The 20,743-nt window shown below is 33.6% G+C and overlaps 1 long non-coding RNA gene across 4 annotated transcripts in view; it reads right to left on the minus strand.

Annotated features, from left to right (window-relative positions):
• LOC148779079 (uncharacterized) overlaps positions 1-20,743 on the minus strand; it is a 95,805-nt gene that overhangs the window by 11,772 nt on the left and 63,290 nt on the right. The gene's annotated exons all lie outside the window — the stretch shown is intronic.

Genomic DNA, 20,743 nt, shown 5'->3' on the forward strand with positions numbered 1-20,743 from the left:
AGTGTATATATCGTCATATATATCAATGTAAATAGAAATGAATATACTAATGCACTATATGTATACAGTTATGCACTTTACACATACACACATATCAGTATATACACAACACATATATACAGACATCACACACACACACATAATAATTATATATACAGCAGATAACTAATGTATTGTATGGTTATATGCATCAGAAAATATAAATATATTGAAAACAATGGTATATATTGCTATACATCAATATGTACACACATTGAGCTAATAAATGTGTATATCATCGATAATAAGTATATACATGGTCTTATACATTAGTGTATATATAAACCCTTTATATATATGCATATTAGTGTATGTATATACATTTCAATATACATATACACTACTAACTGTATAAACTGATAATAAGTGTCTACATGGTCATACACGTCAGTGTATATAGAAATTTATGTATGCATTATCAATGCATAAGGGTGCATGTGCAAGCGCATATCAGTGTGAGTGTGAGTGTGAGTGTGAATGTGTATGTATGTGTGCGAGTGTGAGTGTGAGTGTGAGTGTGAGTGCAAGTGTAAGTTGGTGTATATGTGTGTAGTATATATATCAGTGTATATATACATTAATAAATGTATAAACTGATAATAAGTGTATATATAGTCATGTACATCAATGTATATAGAAATGCATATAATAATGCACTGAAAATATACAGTTGTACACTTTACACATACACACAAATCCGTATATATACATCGTATATATACAGACATCACACACACATATCAATGAATTTTTACACACTAGTAACTGTATATATAGTTGATAACAATTTATTGTATGGTTATATGCATCAGTATATATATAAACTCTGAAAACACTGATATACGTTGCTATACATCAATACATACACAAATTGAGCTAATAACTGCATATATCACTGATAATAGGTATATACTTAGTCTTATACAGTAATGTATATACAAACCCATTCTTATACATTAGTGAGTTTGAGTGTGAGTGTGAGTGTGTGTGTGGTGTGTGTGTGTGTTAAAAAAAAGTTACTTAATAAAATTGCAAACCGCAACTAAAGCTCCAAAAAATTCACTTCATATTTACATGAAAGAAGCAAGAGTTTGTGTGTTAAGAAAAAGTTACTTAATAAAATTGCAAACCACAACTAAAGCTCCAGAAAATTCACTCCGTATTTGCATAAAAGAAGAAAGAGCAGTACTATACATGAGAAGAAAGAACCATTAAGCAAATCAAGCTTGCAAGATCAAGATCTCAAATATCAAATAACGTAAAGAAATCCACCTTGATGTTAAGTTGCTTTCTTGCTTGTTGATTTAAAAGAAAACTCGATGAAGATGAACCTTATCAATATTAATAAAAAAAAATACAAATAAGAAAAAAACTTAAATGGTCTATCACAATTGGGTATTTAGCATAGCCAATTCATCAAGAGAAGATACCCATTTTTATGCCTAATTCTATACAGAGTAATAATGAATTTTTCCTAGGCTTATCAGATTAGAGGTGATAGTATATATATATATGTGAGTGTGAGTGTGAGTGTGTGTGAGTTTGAGTGTGAGTGTGAGTGCGAGTGCGAGTGTGAGTGTGTGTGTGTGTGTGTGTGAGTGCATGTGTATATGTGAGTGTGCGTGTGAGTGTGAGTGCGTGTGCGAGTGTGAATGCATGTGCGTAAATGTGAGTGTGAGTGCGTGTGTGTAGTATATAAATTAGTGTAAATATACGTTAATAAATGTATAAACTGATAATAAGTTTATATATGACCATATACATCAATATATATATAAATGTATATATTAATGCACTGTATATAAACAATTATGCACTTTACACATACACACAAATCCGCACATACACATCGTATATCTACAAACGTCACACACACACATGCACATATCAATGTATTTTTACACATTAGTAACTATATATATATTGAATAACTAATGTATTGTATGGCTATATGCATCAGTATACATACGCAAATTGAGCTAATAACGGTATATATCGCTGATAATAAGTATATACATGGTCATATACCTTAGTGTGAGTGTATGTGTGTGTGTTTGGTGTGCATATGTGTGTGTGTTAAGAAAAAGTTACATAATAAAATTGCAAACCACAAGTAAACCATCAGAAAATTCACACCATATTTGCATGAAAGAAGTAAGAGCAGTAATACTATACTAGAGAAGAAAGCACCATTAAGCAAATCAAGCTAACAAGATGAAGATATCAAATATCGAATAACGTAAGGAGATCCGCCTTAATGATAAGTTGCACCAAGCTTGTTAATTTACAAGAAAACTCGATGAAGATGAAGCTCATCAATAATAATAAAAACAAGTACAAATAAGATAAAAAATTAACAAGAATTATCACAATTGCGTATTTAGCATACCCAATTCATCAAGAGAAAAAACCCATTCTTATGCTTAATTCTATACAAAGTAATATGGAATTTCGCCGAGACATATCAGATTAGAGATGAGTTTGAGTGTGAGTGTGAGCGTGAGCGTGAATATGAGTGTGAGTGTGAGCGTGAGCATGAGTGTGTGTGTGAGTGCGAGGAGTGTGAGTGTGAGTGCGAGTGCAAGTGCGAGTGTGTGTGAGTGCGAGTGTGTGTGTGTATGTATGAGTGTGAGTGTGAGTGTGAGTATGAGAGCGTGTGTGTGTGTAATATATAAATCAACGTATGTATACGTTAATAAAGGTATAAACTAATAACAAGTGTATAGATGGTCATATACATCAATGTATATAGAAATGTATATACTAATGCATTCTATATATACAGTTATGCACTTTATACATACACAGAAATCCGTATATACACATCGTATATATATTGACATCACACACACACGCACACACATATCAATGTATTTTTACACCTTAGAAATTGTATATATAGCAATTAAGTAATGTATTATATAGTTATATACATCAGTATATATATATATACTCTGAAAACAATGGTACGTTTTGCTATACATCAATACATATACAAATTGAGCTAATAACTGTATACATCACTGATAATAAGTATACATATGGTCTAATACATTAGTGTAAATATTAACCCTTTATACATATGCATATGAGTGTATGTATATACATTTCAATATACACATACATTAATAACTGTATAAACTGATAATAAATATCTATATGGTCATACATATCAGTGTATATAGAAATGTATATATGTACTATCAATGCGTAAGGGTGCATGTACGTATGATATCAGTGTGAGTGTGAGTGTGTGTGTACGTATGTGTGAGTGTGAGTGTAAGTGTTAGTATAAGTGTGAGTGTGAGTGTGAGTGTGAGTATGAATGCATGTGTGTGTGTGTATAGTATATAAATCAGTGTACATTATACATTAATAAATGTATAAACTGATAAGTGTATACATCAATATATATAGAAATGTATATAGTAATGCACTGAAAATTTACCGTTATGCACTTTACACATACACACAAATACGTGTATACACATCGTATATATACAGACATCACAAACACACACACATATCAATGTATTTTTACACACTAGTAACTGTATATGTAGCTAATAACTAATGTGTTGTATGGTTATATGCATCAGTATATATATATACCCTGAAAACAATGGTATGTACTTCTATACATCAATACATACACAAATTGAGCTAATAACTGTATATATCACTGATAATAGGTATATACATGGTCTTATACAGAAGCGTATATACAAACCCATTCTTATACATTAGTGGGAGTAAGTGTGAGTGTGTGTGTGTGTGCAGGCTGTGTATCTTAAGAAAAAGTAAATAAAATTGCAAATCACAAGTAAAGTTCCAAAAAATTCACTCCATAGTTGAATGAAAGAAGCAAGAGATTGTGTGTTAAGAAAACATTACTTAATAAAATTGCAAACCACAAGTAAAGCTCTATAAAATTCATTCCGTATTTGCATGAAAGACGAAAGAGCAATACCATACTAGAGAAGAAAGAACCATTAAGGAAATCAAGCGTGCAAGATCAAGATCAAGATCTTAAATATCGAATAACGGAAAGAGATCCGCCTCGATGATAAGTTGCTTTCATGCTTCTTAATTTACAAGAAAACTTGATGAAGATGAAGCTCATCAATATTAATAAAAACAAGTACAAATAAAAAAAAAATTTACATGGACTATCACAATTGGGAAAGAAGAAATTGTATATATCACTGATAATAGGTATATATACATGGTCTTATACAGTAGTGTATAAACAAACCCATACTTATATATTTGTGCGAGTGTGAGTGTGAGTGTGAACGTGTGTGTGTGTGAGTGTGAGTTTGTGAGTGTGCGTGTGAATGTGAGTGTGTGAGTGAGTGTGAGTGTGAGTGTGAGTTCTGTGTGTGAGTGTGAGTGTGAGTGTGAGTTGTGAGTGTGTGAGTGTGAGTGTGAGTTGTGAGTGTGAGTGTGTGTGTGTGTGTGCACGTGAGTATGTGTGAATGTGTGAGTGCAAGGGTGTGTGTGACTCTGATAGTGAATGTGATCGTGACTGTGACTGTGTGTGAGAGTGTGAGTGTGTGTGAGTGTGAGTGTGAGTGAGTGTGAGTGTGTGTGCGCGTGTGAGTGTGTGTGTGAGTGTAAGTGTGAGTGTGAGTATGAGTGTGAGTGTGAATGTGAGTGTCAATGTGAGTGTGCGTGTGTGTGCGTGTGTGTTAAGAAAAAGTTACTTAATGAAATTGGAAACAACAAGTAAAGCTCCAAAAAATTCACTCCATATTTGCATAAAAGAAGCAAGAGTGTGTGTGTTAAGAAAAGTTAAATAATAAAATTGCAAACAACAAGTAAAGCTCCAGAAAATTCACTTCTTATTTGCATGAAAGAAGAAGTACTATATTAAAGAAGAAAGAACCATTAAGCAAATCTAGTTTTCAAGATCAAGATTGCAAAAACAGGCATAAACATATTAGTATATATATATAATATATATACACACATCAGTCCATACACAACATGCATATATGTGTAATATATATATATCTGTGAGAGTGAGTGTGTGTGAGTGTGAGTGAGTTTGAGTGTGAATGTGAGTGTGAGTGTGAGTGTGAGTGAGTGTGAGTGTGAGTGTCAGTGTCAGTGTCAGTGTCAGTGTCAGTGTCAGTGTCAGTGTCAGTGTCAGTGTCAGTGTCAGTGTCAGTGTCAGTGTCAGTGTCAATGTCAGTGTCAGTGTGACTGAGTGTGAGTGTGAGTGTGAGTGTGAGTGTGAGTGTGAGTGTGAGTGTGAGTGTGAGTGTTAGTGTCAGTGTCAGTGTTAGTGTCAGTGTCAGTGTGAGTGTGAGTGTGAGTGTGAGTGTCAATGTATGTATTAGTGTATACATACACAGTATATATGAACCTATCAATATGTAAGGGTACATGTGCGTGTGTATATCAGTGTATATATACATTGATAACTATATATAATTGATAGCAAGCAATTGTATACATAAACGCATAAACATATAAGTATATACATATCGTATATATACACACATCAGTCCATACACAACACACATATGTGTAGCATATATCTGTGAGTGTAAGTGTAAGTTGTGAGTGTGAGACTGTGTGAGTGTGTGTTAGTGTGTATGAGTGTGTAAGTGTGAAAGTGTGTGTGTGTGAGTGCGAGTGTGAGTGTGAGTGTGTGAGTATGTGTGAGCGTGCGTGAGTGTGTGTGAGTGTGAGTGTGAGTGTGAGTGTGAGCGAGTGTGACTATGAGTGTGTGTGAGTGAGTGTGTGAGTTTGTGAGTGTGCGTGTGAATGTGAGTGTGTGTGAGTGTGAGTGTGAGTTGTGAGTGTGAGTGTGTGTGTGTGTGTGTGCGTGTGTGTGTGAATGTGAGTGTGTGTGAGTGTGAGTGTGAGTTGTGAGTTGTGAGTGTGAGTGTGTGTGTGACTCTGACTGTGACAGTGTGAGTGAGTGTGAGTGTGTGTGAGTGTGAGCGTGAGTGTATGTGAGTGTAAGTGTGTGTGTGCGTGTGTGAGTGCGTGTGAGTGTGAGTGTGAGTGTGAGTGTGAGTGTGTGTGTGTGCGTGTGTGTTAAGAAAAAGTTACTTAATGAAATTGGAAACAACAAGTAAAGCTCCAAAAAATTCACTCCATATTTGCATAAAAGAAGCAAGAGTGTGTGTGTCAAGAAAAGTTACATAATAAACTTGCAAACCACAAGTAAAGCTCCAGAAAATTCACTTCTTAATTGCATGAAAGAAGAAGTACTATATTAAAGAAGAAAGAACCATTAAGCAAATCAAGTTTTCAAGATCCAGATCGCAAAAACAGGCATAAACATATTCGTATATACATATCGTATATATACACACATCAGTCCATACACAACATGCATATATGTGTAATATATATATCTGTGAGTGTGAGTGTGTGTGAGTGAGTGTGAGTGTGAGTGTGAGTGTGAGTGTGAGTGTGAGTGTGAGTGTGAGTGTGAGTGTGAGTATGAGTGTAAGTGTGAGTGTGAGTGTGAGTGTGAGTGCGAGTGAGTGTGAGTGTGAGTGTAAGTGTCAGTGTGAGTGTGAGTGTGTATGTGTGTGTGTGTATGTGAGTGAGTGTGTGTGAGTGTGTGTGCGTGTGTATGTGAGTGAGTGTGTGAGTGTAAGTGTAAGGGAGAGTGTGAGTGTGAGTTTGTGTGTAGCATATAAATCAGTATACATATACGTTAATAACAGTATAAATCGAAAAGTAATGTATATATCCTCATATATGTCAATGTATATAAAAATGTATATATTGATGCATTGTATAAATACAGCTATGCACTTTGCACATACACATACACATACACACATATCAGTATATTCACATCGTATATATACAGATATCGCACATACATATCAATGTATTTTTTACAAACTAATAACTGTATATAAAGCAAATAGCTAATGTTTTGTTTGGTTATATGCATCAATATAAATATATGTACATTGAACATAATGGTATATATTGTTATAAATCAATACGTAGACAAATTGAGCTCAATACTCTATATATCACAGATAATAAGTACATACATGGGTCTTATACATTAGTGTATATATAAACCTTTTATAGATATGCATATGAGTGTGCGTATATACATTTCGATGTACATATACACTAATAACTGTATAAGCTGATAATAAGTGTCTATAAGGCCATTTATATCAGTGTATATAGAAGTGTATATATGCACTGTCAATACGTAAGGGTGCATGTGTGTGCGCATATCAGCGTGTACATGACTGATAGCAAGTTTATACATACACGCATAAACATATCAGTATATACATATCGGAAATAAATCGTTTTTATTTTGAAAATCAGATGAAAAAATTGGATAAAAAATACGGATTGGTAAAAATACTTCATATAAAGATATCGCTAATATATCGGATTAGGCTAAAAAAAGTAGAGTAAAAAAATCGGATAAATTTATCATATTAGAAATTTTGAAATTCTAAAAAATAAAAATTTTGTCAAAGCCATCAATTACTAATTCATCTATAAAAACTTTACTAAACTAATATAATTAAGTCAATTAATTTAGATGTCTTGTGACTCTCATCCAATATTAAATACATAATTAATTAGTATATACCAAAAAAAGTACCATATAAATCTACCAATTAAATACTTTAAGAAACATCACACTTACTTATTACATACAAAAACAAATAAATATACTATAAATTTATTTATTAAATACTTAAACATAACTCCTACTTAGCAGGTACCAAAACATAAACACACGATTTTTGTTTTGTCACGATAGTTATTTAATTATGGTATGGTGTCTATGGTCACTCCATAACTATGGTTAAAGTTTTATAAATTTCTTTAGTTGGAAGAAGTTCATATAAATTTGGGATTTACATCTATGTTTACTGTGTAAAGAGAAGAAGAAGAACGACGAAGGAAAGGAAGAGAAGAAAATATGGCTCGGCTCATAGCCATTAGGGTTTATAGCAAGAAGAAAGAAGAAGAAAATAGTTTTCACAAACCCTAATAGAAGGGGCCGCCCTAAGTGATTTTTAGAGAGAGAAAAGAAAGAACCCTAATGGAAGAGGCCTTAACTGATTTTTAGAGAGAGAAAAGGACGATGGGATGCTGATTTAGAAAGATGAAAAGCTGATTTGGGATAGTTTGAAAAGGGTTTTTCTCTCTGATTTGGGATAGTTTGAAGAGGGCTTTTCATTTTCTTGAGGAAACAGAGCTGAAGGATTAAGTTTGGGGAACTAATCCTATATGTACAATTGCTTGCTCTTGTAAGTTTACAGTTTACACAATCAACAATAAAATATTGATTACTTGGTTTTGTAGTCACACTCTCTGCTTCTTATTTATCAGTAAAAAATTATGCTTTGAGCTTTAATTTGTGCCATTAACAGTATTTTCATAAAAGTAAATATTAATACACTGTATATATACAGTTATGTACTTTACACATACACAAACATCATACACACATCAATGTATTTTTCACACACTAGTAATTGTATATATAACCGATAACTAATGTATTCTATGCTTATATACATCAATACATAAACATATAGAGCTGATAACTGTATATATCACTGATAATAAGTATATACATGGCCTTATACATTAGTGTATATATAAACCCATTCCTATACATTAGTGTGAGTGTGAGTGTGAGTGAGAGAGTGAGTGTGAGTGTGTGTGTGTGTGGTGCATGTGTGCGTGTAAAGAAAAAGTTCCTTAATAAAATTGCAAAAACACAAGTAAAGCTCCAGAAAATTAACTCCATATTTGCATGAAAGAAGCAAGAGTGTGTGTGTTAAGAAAAAGTTACTTAATAAAATTGCAAGCCACAAGTAAAGCTCTAGAAAATTCACACTATATTTGCATGAAAGAAGCAAGAGCAATACTATAATAGAGAAGAAAGAACCATCAAGCAAATCAAGCTTGCAATATCAAGATCTCAAATATCAAATAACGTAAAGAGATCCGCCTCTATGATAAGTTGCTTTCGTGCTTGTTGATTTACAAGAAAACTCAATGAAGATGAAGCTCATCAATAATAATAAAAAACAAGTACAAATAAGATAAAAAATTTACATGGACTATCATAATAGGGTATTCAACATACCCAATTCATCACCAGAAGAAACCCATTCTTATGCTTAATTTTTTACAAAGTAATAAGGAATTTCGCAATTGCATATTTGATTACAAGTGATAGTATATATATTTGTGAGTGTGAGTGTGAGTGAGTGTGTGTAAGTGTCAATGTCAGTGTGAGTGCGAGTGAGAGTGAGAGTACTGGTGCGAGTGTGAGTGTGAGTGTAAGTGTGTGAGTGTGTGTGTGTATGAGTGAGCGAGTGTGAGTGTGAGTGTGAGGGTGAGAATGAGAGTGAGTGTGACAGTGAGTGTATGTAGTATATAAATCAGTGTACATATACGTTAATAAAGGTATATAGTAATAATAAGTGTATATATGGTCATATACATCAACGTATATATTAATGTATTGTATATATATAGTTATGCACTTTACACATACACACAAATCCGTATATACACATCATATAAATACAGACATCACACACACATATCAATGTATTTTTACATACTAATAATTGTATATATAGCTTATAACTAATGTATTATATGGTTATACGCATCAGTATTTATATATATACTCTGAAAAGAATGGTATATATTGATATACATCAATACGTATACAAATTGAGCTAATAATTATATATATCACTGATAATAAGTACACATATGGTCTTATATATTAGTGTATATATAAACCCAATACAGATATGCACATGAGTGAGTATATACATATCAGTGTACATAAACACCAATAACTGTATAATTTGCTAAGAAGTGTTCATAGGGTCATACATATCAATGTATATAGGAATGTACGTATGCCCTATCAATGCGTAAGGGTGCATGTGTGGGCGCATATCAGTGTATATATAACTGATAGGAAGTTTATACATACACGCAAAAACATATCAGTATATACATATCGTAACTATATATATATATGTAAAGTGCTAATAAATGTCTATATGGTCATATATATCTGTATATAGTATGCATGTATTAGTGCAAACATATACCGTACATACGCACTTATCAATGCGTAAGGGTGCATGTGCGTGCACGTATCATTATATACGTACATTGATAATTGTATATAACTGATAGCAAAGAACTGTATATATAAACTCATAAACATATCATAGTATATATACACACATCAGTCCATACGCAACATGTGTATAAGTGTACTATATATCTGAGTGTAAATGTGAGCATGAGGGTGAATTTGTGAGAGTGAACGTGTGTGAGTGTATGAGTACGTGTGTGTGAGTGTGAGTGTGAGTGTGAGTGTGAGTGTGTGTGTGTGAGTGTGTGTGAGTGTGAGTGTGAGTGTGAGTGTGAGTGTGAGTGTGATTGTGTGTGAGTGTGAGTGTGTGTGTGTGTATCTGAGTGTGAGAATGAGTGTGAGTGTGAGTGTGAGGGTGAGAGAGAGTGAGAGTGAGAGTGAGTGTGAGTGTGAATGTGAGTGTAAGTGTGTGTGTGTATGTGGTGTGTGTTAAGAAAAAGTTACTTAATACAATTGCAAACCACAAGTAATACTCTTGAAAATTCACTCCATATTTGCATGAAAGAAGATAGAGTGTGTGTGTGTTAAGAAAAAGTTACTTAATAAAGAGTGTGTGTGTGTCAAGAGTGTGTGTGTGTATTAAGAAAAAATTACTTAATAAAATTGCAAACCACAAGTAAAGTTTCAAAAAATTCACTCCATTTTTGCATGAAAGAAGCAAGATAAGTACGATACTACAGAAGAAAGAACCATTAATCAAATCAAGCTTGCAAGATCAAGATCACAAATATCGAATAATGTAAAGAGATTCATCTCGATGATAAGTTGCTTTAATGCTTGTTGCTTTACAAAAAAACTCGATGAAGATGAAGCTCATCAATAATAATAAAAACAAGTACAAATAAGACAAAATTTAGATGGACTATCACAATTGGGTATTTAGCATACCCAATTCACCAAGAGAAGAAACCCATTTTTATGCCTAATTCTATACAAATTAATATAGAATTTCGCCTAGGCTTATCTGATTAGAGGTGATAGCTAGAAGAAATAATTCTTTAAGGTCTGAATTTATCACAGTTTGGAAAATTGTATAAGGAAAAATCATTCAAATGGAAGATAATGATTCGAATGGAAAGAATTGAGAGGAAAATATTCAAAAAGGAGGGGTGGGGGGATATGTCCATTTACTTTATTGGCTGCAATAGCCACCTGTGCATTCATATACACAGTAATGTACGTGCATGCTAATAAAAGTAGAAACTGATAATAAGTGTATATATGTTCATATATATCAGTGTACATAAAAATGTAGATATGCGCTATCAATGCGTAAGGGTGCATATGTGTGCGTATTTCAGTGTATATATAACTGATAGCTAGTTTAAACATATAACTGATAGCTAGTTTAAACATACACGTATAAACATATCAGTATATATATAGACACACTGTTTATATATATTTATATATAAACTGTTAATATATGTTTATATGATCATATATTTCAGTGTATAAAGAAGGCATGTATAAGTGTATGCATGCACAATATACGCACTTATCAACGCGTATGGGTGCATGTGTGTGCACATATCAGTATATATATATATATATATATATATATATATATATTGATAATTGTATACTACTGATAGCAAGCAACTGTATACATACACGCATAAACATATCAATATATGTATCTCGTATATATACACACAACAGTCCTTACACAACACGCATATATGTGTAGTATATATCTGTGAGTGTGAGTGTAACTGTGACAGTGATTGTGACTGTGAGTGTAACTGTGACAGTGATTGTGACTGTGAGTGTGAGTTATGAGTGTCAGTGTGTGAGTGAGTGTGTGTGAGTGTGTAAGTCTATGTGAGTGTGAGTGTGAGTGTGAGTGTGAGTGTGAGTGAGTATGAGTGTGTGTGTGTGAGTATGAGTGTGTGTGTGTCTGATTGTGAGTGTGAGTGTGAGTGTCTGATTGTGAGTGTGAGTGTGAGTGTGTGAGCGTGATTGTGAGTGTGAATGTGAGTGTGAGTGTGAGTATGAGTGTGAGTGTGTGAGCTTGTGTGTGAACGAGTGTGATTGTGAGTGTGTGCGTGAGTGTGAGTGTGAGTGTGAGTGAGTGAAAGTGAGAGTGAGAGTGACAGTGAGTGTGTGTGTGTGCATGAGTATGAGTGTGAGTGTGAGTAGGTGTATGAGTGTGTGTGAGTGTGGGTGTGTGTGAGTGCGAGTGTGAATGTGAGTGTGTGTGTGTGTGAGTGTGAGTGTGAGTGTGTGTGTGTGTGTGAGTGTGAGTGTGTGTGTGTGTGTGAGTGTGGGTGTGGGTGTGAGTGTGAGTGTGAGTGTGAGTGTAAGTGTGAGTGTGTGTGCGAGTGTGAGTGGGAGTGTGAGTGTGAGTGTGTGTGTGCGAGAGTGTGTGTGTGTGTGCCTATGTGAGTGTGTGAGTGTGTGTGTGTATAGAAATGTATATACACAATCAATGCGCAAAGGTTCATGTGTGTGCGCATATCAGTATATACATAACCGATAGCAAGTTTAAACATACATGCATAAACATATCAACATATGCATATAGTATATATGAACATCATATATAAATATAAATTGCAAATAAGTGTCTATAAGGTCATATACATCTATGTTTATAGAATGTATGTATTAGTGTATACATACACAGTATATATGAACCTATCAACGTGTAAGGGTGCACGTGCGTGTGTATATCAGTGTATATATACATTGATAACTATATATAATTAATAGCAAGCAATTGTATGTATAAACGCATAAACATATAAGTATATACATATCGTATATATACACACATCAGTCCATACACAACACAAATATATGTGTAGCATATATCTGTGAGTGTGAGTGTAAGTTGTGAGTGCGAGTGCGTGTGAGTGTGAGTCTGTGTGAGTGTGTGTTAGTGTGTATGAGTGTGTGTGTGTGTAAGTGTGAAAGTGTGTGTGTGTGAGTGCGAGTGGGAGTGTGAGTGTGTGAGTAAGTGTGAGCATGTGTGAGTGTGTGTGTGAGTGTGAGTGTGAGTGTGAGTGAGTGTGAGTGTGAGTAAGTGTGAGCGTGAGTGTGTGTGTGAGTGTGAGTGTGTGAGTTTGTGTGTGTGAATGTGAGTGTGTGTGAGTGAGTTGTGAGTGTGACTGCGTGTATGAGTGTGTGTGCCTGTGTGTGTGAATGTGTGAGTGTGCGAGTGTGTGTGTGACTCTGATAGTGACTGTGACCGTGACTATGACTGTGTGTGAGTGAGTGTGAGCGTGTGTGGGTGTGAGTGTGAGTGTGAGTGTGTGTGTGTGAGTGTGTGTGTGCACGTGTGAGTGTGTGTGTGAGTGAGTATGAGTGTGAGTGTGAGTGTGAGTGTGAGTGTGAGTGTGATTGTGATTGTGTATGTGTGCGTGTGTGTTAAGAAAAAGTTACTTAATGAAATTGGAAACAACAATTAAAGCTCCAAAAAATTCACTCCATATTTGCATAAAAGAAGCAAGAGTGTGTGTGTTAAGAAAAGTTACATAATAAACTTGCAAACCACAAGTAAAACTCCAGAAAATTCACTTCTTATTTGCATGAAAGAAGAAGTACTATTTTAAAGAAGAAAGAACCATTAAGCAAATCAAGTTTTCAAGATCAAGATCGCAAAAACAGGCATAAACATATTAGTATATACATATCGTGTATATACACACATCAGTCCATACACAACATGCATATATGTGTAATATACATATCTGTGAGTGTGAGTGTGAGTGAATGTGAGTGTGAGTGTGAGTGTGAGTGTGAATGTGAGTGTGAGTGTGAGTGAGTGTGAGTGTGAGTGTGAGTGTGAGTGTGAGTGTGAGTGTGAGTGTGAGTGTGACTGTGACTGTGACTGTGACTGTGAGTGTGAGTGTCAGTGTCAGTGTCAGTGTCAGTGTCAGTGTCAGTGTGTGTGTATGTGAGTGAGTGTGTGTGAGTGTGTGTGCGTGTGTATGCGAGTGAGTGTGTGTGAGTGTGTGTGCGTGGGTATGCGAGTGAGTGTGTGAGTGTAAGTGTAAGGGAGAGTGTGAGTGTGAGTGTGAGTGTGTGTGTAGCATATAAATCAATATACATATACGTTAATAACAGTATAAACCGATAAGTAATGTATATATCGTCATATATGCCATTGTATATAGAAATGTATATATTGATGCATTGTATACGTACAGTTATGCACTTTGCACATACACATACACATACACACATATCAGTATATTCACATCGTATATATACAGACATCACACATACATATCAATGTATTTTTTACAAACTAATAACTGTATATAAAGCAAATAGCTAATGTTTTGTTTGGTTATATGCATCAGTATAAATATATATACATTGAACATAATGGTATATATTGTTATAAATCAATACGTAAACAAATTGAGCTCAATACTGTATATATCACTGATAATAAGTACATACATGGGTCTTATACATTAGTGTATATATAAACCTTTTATAGATATGCATATGAGTGTGCGCATATACATTTCAATGTACATATACACTAATAACTGTATAAGCTGATAATAAGTGTCTATAAGGTCGTTTATATCAGTGTATATAGAAATGTATATATACACTGTCAATACGTAAGGGTGCATATGTGTGCGCATATCAGTGTGCATGACTGATAGCAAGTTTATACATACACGCATAAAAATATCAGTATATACATATCGAAAATAAATCGTTTTTATTTTGAAAATCAGATGAAAAAATTGGATAAAAAATACGGATTGGTAAAAATACTTCATATAAAGATATCGCTAATATATAGGATTAGGCTAAAAAAATCAGAGCAAAAAATCGAATAAATTTATCATATTAGAAATTTTGAAATTCTAAAAAATAAAAATTTTGTCAAAGCCATCAATTACTAATTCATCTATAAAAACTTTACTAAACTAATATAATTAAGTCAATTAATTTAGATGTCTTGTGACTCATCCAATATTAAATACATAATTAATTAGTATATACCAAAAAAAGTACCATATAAATCTACCAATTAAATACTTTAAGAAACATCACACTTACTTATTACATACAAAAACAAATAAATATACTATAAATTTATTTATTAAATACTTAAACATCTATTTAGCAGGTACCAAAAAGTAAACACATGATTTTTGTTTTGTCACGACAGTTATTTAATTATGGTATGGTGTCTATGGTCACTCCATAACTATGGTTAAAGTTTTATAAATTTCTTTAGTTGGAAGAAGTTCATATAAATTTGGGATTTACATCTATGTTTATTGTGTAAAGAGAAGAAGAAGAACGACGAAGGAAAGGAAGAGAAGAAAATATGGCTCGGCTCATAGCCATTAGGGTTTATAGCAAGAAGAAAGAAGAAGAAAATAGTTTTCACAAACCCTAATGGAAGGGGCCACCCTAAGTGATTTTTAGAGAGAGAAAAGAAAGAACTCTAATGGAAAGAGGCCTTAACTGATTTTTAGAGAGAGAAAAGGAAGATGGGATGCTGATTTAGGAAGATGAAAAGCTGATTTGGGATAGTTTGAAAAGGGTTTTTCTCTCTGATTTGGGATAGTTTGAAGAGGGCTTTTCATTTTTTTGAGGAAACAGAGCTGAAGGATTAAGTTTGGGGAACTAATCCTATATGTACAATTGCTTACTCCTGTAAGTTTAATGTTTACACAATCAACAATAAAATATTGATTACTTGGTCCTGTAGTCACACTCTCTGCTTCTTATTTATCAGTAAAAAATTATGCTTTGAGCTTTAATTTGTGCCATTAACAGTATTTTCATAAAAGTAAATATTAATACACTGTATATATACAGTTATGTACTTTACACATACACAAACATCACACACACATCAATGTATTTTTCACACACTAGTAATTGTATATATAGCCGATAACTAATGTATTCTATGCTTATATACATCAATACATAGACATATAGAGCTGGTAACTGTATATATCACTGATAATAAGTATATACATGGCCTTATACATTAGTGTGAGTGTGAGTGTGAGAGTGAGTGTGAGTGTGAGTGTGAGTGTGAGTGTGAGTGTGAGTGTGTGTGTGTGTGCGGTGCATGTGTGTGTAAAGAAAAAGTTCCTTAATAAAATTGCAAAAACACAAGTAAAGCTCCAAAAAATTTACTCCATATTTGCATGAAAGAAGCAAGAGTGTGTGTGTGTTAAGAAAAAGTTACTTAATAAAATTGCAAGCCACAAGTAAAGCTCTAGAAAATTCACACTATATTTTCATGAAAGAAGCAAGAGCAATACTATAATAGAGAAGAAAGAACCATCAAGCAAATCAAGCTTGCAATATCAAGATCTCAAATATCGAAAAATGTAAAGAGATCCGCCTCTATGATAAGTTGCTTTCGTGCTTGTTGATTTACAAGAAAACTCAATGAAGATGAAGCTCATCAATAATAAAAAAAAACACGTACAAATACGATAAAAAATTTACATGGACTATCACAATAGGGTATTCAACATACCCAATTCATCAAGAGAGGAAACCCATTCTTATGCCTAATTTTATACAAAGTAATAAGGAATTTCGCAATTGTATATCTGATTACAAGCGATAGTATATATATTTGTGAGTGTGAGTGTGAGTGTTTATAAGTGTCAGTGTCAGTGTGAGTGCGAGTGAGAGTGAGAGTGAGAGTGAGAGTGCGAGTGTGAGCGTGTGATTGTATGTGTGTATGAGTGAGGGAGTGTGAGTGTGAGTGTGAGTGTGAGTGTGAAGGTGAGGGTGAGAGTGAGTGTGACTGTGAGTGTGTGTAGTATATAAATCTGTGTACATATACGTTAATAAAGGTATATAGTAATAATAAGTGCATATATGGTCATATACATCAACGTATATATTAATGTATTATATATATATAGTTATGCACTTTACACATAAACACAAATCCGTATATACACATCATATACATATAGACATCACACACACACATATCAATGTATTTTTACATTCTAATAATTGTATATATAGCTTATAGCTAATGTATTATATGGTTATATGCATCAGTATATATATATATACTGTGAAAAGAATGGTATCTATTGATATACATCCATACGTACAAAAATTGAGCTAATAATTATATATATCATTGATAACAAGTACACATATAGTCTTATATATTAGTGTATATATAAACCCAATACAGATATGCACATGAGTGTGAGTATATACATATTAGTGTACATAAACACCAATAACTGTATAAACTGATAAGAAGTGTCCATAAGGTCATACATATCAGTGAATATAGAAATGTACGTATGCCCTATCAATGCGTAAGGGTGCATGTGCAGGCGCATATCAATGTATATATAACTGATAGGAAGTTTATATATACACGTAAAAACATATCACTCTATGCATATCGTATATATGCACACTATGTATATATATATGTAAAGTGTTAATAAATGTCTATATGGTCATATATATCTGTATATAGTATGCATGTATTAGTGTAAACATATACAACACATACACACTTATCAATGCGTAAGGGTGCATGTGCGTGCACGTATCATTATATACATATATTGATAATTGTATATAACTGATAGCAAACAACTGTATACATACATGCATAAGCACATAGTATATATACCCACATCAGTCCATACACAACATGCGTATAAGTGTACTATATATCTGAGTGTGAATGTGAGCATGAGCGTGAATGTGTGAGAGTGAGCGTGTGTGACTGTATGAGTATGTGTGTGTGAGTGTGAGTGTGAGTGTGAGTGTGTGTGTTCGTGTGAGTTTGAGTGTGAGTGTATATGTGTGTGTCTGAGTGTGAGAGTGAGTGTGAGTGAGAGTGAGTGTGAGTGTGAGAGTGAGAGTGAGTGTGAATGTGAATGTGAGTGTGAGTGTGTGTGTGTGTATGTGGTGAGTGTTAAGAAAAAGTTACTTAATACAATTGCAAACCACAAGTAATACTCTAGAAAATTCACTCCATATTTGCATGAAAGAAGAAAGAGTGTGTGTGTGTTTAGAAAAAGTTACTTAATAAAGACTATGTGTATGTTAAGAGTGTGTGTATTAAGAAAAAGTTTCTTAATAAAATTGCAAACCACAAGTAAAGTTTCAGAAAATTCACTCCATTTTTGCATGAAAGAAGCAAGATGAGTACTATACTTGAGAAGGGTGCATGTGCGTGCGTATATTAATGTATATATAACTGATAGTTAGTTTATACGTACACGTATAAACATATCAGTATATACATATAATATATAGACACACTGTATATATATATTTATATATAAACTGTTAATATATGTTTATATGGTCATATATTTCAGTGTATATAGAATGCATGTATAAGTGTATGCATACACAATATATACGCACTTATCTACGCGTATGGGTGCATGTATGAGCACATATCAGTATATATATATATATATATATATATATATATATATATATATATATATATATATATATATATATATATATATATATATATCGATAATTGTATACAACTGATAGCAAGCAACTGCATACATACACGCATAAACTTATCAATATATGTATCTCGTATATATACACACAACAGTCCATACACAACACGCATATATGTGTAGTATATATCTGAGTGTGAGTGTAACTGTGACTGTGACTGTGAGTGTGAGTTGAGTGTGAGTGTGTGCATGAGTGTGAGGGTGCGTGAGTGTGTGTGTGAGTGTGAGTGTGTGAATGTGGGAGTGTGAGTCTATGTGAGTGTGAGTGTGAGTGTGAGTATGAGTGTGTGTGTGTGTATGAGTATGAGTGTGTGTGTGTGTGTGAGTGTGAGTGTGAGTGTGTGAGTGTCATTGTGAGTGTGAGTGTGAGTGCAAGTATGAGTATGAGTGTGAGTGTGTGAGCTTGTGTGTGAACGAGTGTGATTGTGAGTGTGTGCGTGAGTGTGAGTGTGAGTGAGTGAAAGTGAGAGTGAGAGTGACAGTGAGTGTGTGTGTGTGTATGAGTATGAGTGTGAGTGTGAGTGTGTGTATGGTGTGTGAGTGTGGGTGTGTGTGAGTGCGAGTGTGAATGTGAGTGTGAGTGTGAGTGTGTGAGTGTGTGTGAGTGTGGGTGTGTGTGTATGTGGGTGTGAGTGTGAGTGTGAGTGTGAGCGCGAGTGTATGAGTGAGAGTGTGAGTGTGTGCGTGCGAGAGTGTGTGTATGAGTGTGCATGCTTATGTGAGTGTGTGTGAGTGTGTGTGCGTATGTGAGTGTGTTTGTGAGTGTGTGTGGTGTGTGTGTGTGTCTGTGTTAAGAAAAAGTTACTTAATAAAATTGGAAACCAATAGTAATGCTCCAAAAAATTCACTCCATAGTTGCATGAAAGAAGCAAGAGTATGTGTGTGTTAAGAACAAGTAACTTAATAAAATTGCAAACCACAAGTAAAGCTCCAAAAAATTCACTTCATATTTGCATCAAAGAAGCAAGAGTTTGTGTGTGTTAAGAAAAAGTTAATAAAATTGCAAACCACAAGAAAAGCTCCTGAAATTTTACTCCATATTTGCATGAAAGAAGAAAGGGCGGTAGTATACTAGAGAAAAAAGAACCATTAAGCAAATCAAGATTGCAGGATCAAGATCTCGTATATTGAATAACGTAAAGAGATCCACCTCTATGATAACTTGCTTTCATGGTTGTTGATTTATGAGAAAACTCGATGAAAAAAAATTTACATGGACTATCACAATTGGGTATTTAGCTTACCCGATTCATCAAGAGAAGAAACCCATTCTTATGCCTAATTCTATACAAAGTAATATGGAATTTCGCTAGGCATATTAGATTAGAGGTGATAGTATATATATTTGTGAGTATCAGTGTGATTGTGAGTGAGTTTGAGTGTGAGTGTGAGTTTGTCTGTGTGAGTGCGAGTGTGAGTGCGTGTGTGTAGTATAAAAATCAGTGTATATATACATCAATAAAGGCATAAACTGTATAAACTGATAACATTCGCTAATAACTGTATGGACTGATAATAAGTGTTTATAAAGTTATATATATCAGTATATATAGAAATGTATGTACGCATAATCAATGCGTAAGTGTATATGTGTGTGCGCATATCAGTGTTTATAAATAGCAAGTGTATACATACATAAACATATCAGTATATACATATCTTATATAGACACACTGTATATATATATATATATATATATATATATATATATATATATATATATATATATATATATATATATATATATATATATATATATATATAAGTGTCTCTATGATCATATATATTAATGTATATAGAATGCATGTAATAGCATACACATTCACAATATATATGCACTTATTAACGCATAACAGTGCATGTGTGTGTGCATATATGTGTTTATATCCATTGCTAATTGTATATAATTGATGGCAAGCAACTGTATATTTACTCGCATAAACATATCAGTATAAACACATCGTATATATTCACATATCAATCCATACACAACACATAAACACGTATAGTATATATATCTGTGAGTATGAGTGTGAGTGTGTGTGAGTGTGAGTGTGTGTATGTCTGT

Source organism: Amborella trichopoda, chromosome 13 (assembly GCF_054954075.1).
Source record: "Amborella trichopoda isolate Santa Cruz 75 chromosome 13, AtrichopodaSantaCruz75HAP2 v2.0, whole genome shotgun sequence".
NCBI lineage: Eukaryota > Viridiplantae > Streptophyta > Magnoliopsida > Amborellales > Amborellaceae > Amborella > Amborella trichopoda.